This window comes from Protobothrops mucrosquamatus, unplaced genomic scaffold, assembly GCF_001527695.2.
Source record: "Protobothrops mucrosquamatus isolate PMUCROS unplaced genomic scaffold, P.Mucros_1.0 scaffold69, whole genome shotgun sequence".
NCBI classification, from domain to species: domain Eukaryota; kingdom Metazoa; phylum Chordata; class Lepidosauria; order Squamata; family Viperidae; genus Protobothrops; species Protobothrops mucrosquamatus.
The window spans coordinates 320,210-322,785 of record NW_015386447.1 but is presented as its reverse complement, the minus strand read 5'-3'; the positions used below and the strand labels follow the sequence as shown (position 1 = coordinate 322,785).

Here is a 2,576-nt window from a genome sequence, read left to right as displayed (position 1 = left end):
GCCCCCTGCTCCCTATCCCCCTCCTTTTGTCCATCCTCCTCGCTACCAGTCCGGTTGCTGCCCTTCATTCCCTGGGGCCCCTTTGCTATCCTCCTCACCCATCCCTTAACTTCCCTCCTCCTCTCTTCCACCTCCACTCGGCTCTCATTCCCCCCGTTGTTATTCTGTCTTTCCTCTATTCCTTCCCTCCCCCCATCTCTATTGCCTATCACGTTGGCCTTACTATCCCCCCCATCTTCCACCCCCACACACTCTCTATCTTCTTCCTCTCCTCTCTGCCCCTCCTTTACCCACTTTCTCTGGTCGTACAAACCCTCCGTGCCATCCAGTTCCTCCCCCTCCGCACCCTCCTTTCCTTGCTGTGTTGCCGGTTCCACTACCTCCTGCTCCCTATCCCCCTCCTCTTGCTCCTCCTCCTCGCTTCCAATCCAGTTGCTATCCTTCGTTCTCTTCGTTCTCTGGGGTCTCTTTGCCACTCTTCTCGCCCACCCTTTTACTTCCATCTTCCTCTCTTCCACCTCCATTCGATTCTCATTCCCCACGTTATTACTCCGTCCTTCCTTCGTTCATAGCATCCGCGTCAGCCCAGATGTTCTCGCCACTCTCGTCTCTCTTGCCGCAAATTTCTCCTCCATTGGACTGGCACAACTGTCCTTCCAACCCCCTTCCTTCTCGCCACTCTCTCTCTTGCCGCAAATTTCTCCTCCATTCTTGGACTGGCGCAACTGTCCTTCCAACCCCCTTCCTTCTCTTTCACCCCTCTGGTCCTCGCCGTGGCCCTCAGTCCAATTACGCCCCCCCACTGCTGTCAACCAAACTTCCCCATCGTTATCAAGCGCTCCAACTCTCCTCCTCCCCCCACTTTCACTGTTTCCAGTCCCCATATCGTCCCTGGGCCAGAAGGACGACTGGATGCTATGAATATCAGAAACCGGGAAAGGAAAGGCGAAAGGATACGAGACAAAAACCGTAGGAGCGAGGGGTGTGTGAATGTGAGAGAGGAGAGAACGGAGAGCAGGCGAGGGTACAAGGTAGAGGAGAGACGGCCCCATGGAGCAGGAAATGGTGATTGGTGTGCAAAGGAGGGGTGGAGAGAGGAGGAAGAGGGCAGAGGATACGACATAGTAGAGGATGGGGGGGCGGTAAGACCAGCATAGAGATTACAGGCAATAGAGAAGAGGGGGGAGAAGAGATGGACAATGGGGCGAAGAGTCGGTTGGCATCGATGGGTGTAGCTGGACCGATGGCCACGGAGAAGATCGAGCAGAGGGAGAAAAGAGGGGGGTGGAGAGGCGATCCCACCGACCCAGGAGCAGGAGAGAGATCGGCGGAAAGAAGGATGAGGATGACGAGAGCACCTGGACTCGAGTGGGAGCTAGGAGTACTGGGGACGGGGGAAAGAAAAGAGTGGAAGAGGTGCATGACGGGGCCGACAGGAGCGAAGAGACCGTGAAAGTGGAAGAGGGGAGGATGGAAGTTAGGCGAGAGCATAAGAGAGAGGGGAGACAGCCCCATAGAGCAAGGGATGACAATTGGCGTACAAAGGAGGGGCAGAGAGGGGAGGAAGAGGATAGGGAGTATGCCATGGTGGAGGATGGGGGGGTCAGCAGGAGCGGTATGACGGACAACAGAGAGGAGGGGAGGGAAAGAAGGGAGGAAGGACGGAGTGACTGCGTGGGTAATAGGAATCGAGTGGAGGTGGAAGAGAGGAAGACGGAAGAAAAGGGAGGGGTGAGAAGGGTGGCAACGAGGCCCCAGAGAATGAAGAGAACGAAGGATAGCAACCAGATCGGAAGTAAGGAGGACGAGCAAGAGGAGAGGGATAAGGAGCGGGGGGGGGGGCGGCGACACTGCGAGAAAAGGAGGGTGGGAAGGGGGAGGAAGCAGAGGATACGGAGGACTTGTACGATCAGAACAAGCGGGTAAAGGAGGGGCAGAGAGGAGAGAAAGAATAGGGGGCATGCCGTGGGGGAGGATGGGCGGGCAGCAGGAGCGGGGTGACAGACAACAGAGATGGGAGGGAACGAACGAAGGAAGGACGGAGTAATAACGTGGGGAATGAGAATCGAATGGAGGTGGAAGAGAGGAAGATGGAAGTAAAAGGGTGGGCGAGAAGAGTGGCAAAGAGACCCAAGAGAACGAAGGATAGCAACTGGATCGGAAGCGAGGAGGAGGAGCAAGAGGAGGGGGATAGGGAGCAGGAGGTAGTGGAACCGGCAACACAGCGAGGGTGCGGAGGGGGAGGAACTGGATGGCACGGAGGGTTTGTACGACCAGAGAAAGTGGGTAAAGGAGGGGCAGAGAGGAGAGGAAGAAGATAGAGAGTGTGTGGGGGTGGAAGATGGGGGGGATAGTAAGGCCAACGTGATAGGCAATAGAGATGGGGGGAGGGAAGGAATAGAGGAAAGACAGAATAACAACGGGGGGAATGAGAGCCGAGTGGAGGTGGAAGAGAGGAGGAGGGAAGTTAAGGGATGGGTGAGGAGGATAGCAAAGGGGCCCCAGGGAATGAAGGGCAGCAACCGGACTGGTAGCGAGGAGGATGGACAAAAGGAGGGGGATAGGGAGCAGGGGGC

At 56.6% G+C, this 2,576-nt stretch overlaps 1 protein-coding gene across 1 annotated transcript in view; it reads left to right on the top strand.

The window, feature by feature from the left end:
* Positions 1-2,576, top strand: part of POLQ (DNA polymerase theta) — a 95,693-nt gene that overhangs the window by 63,089 nt on the left and 30,028 nt on the right. The gene's annotated exons all lie outside the window — the stretch shown is intronic.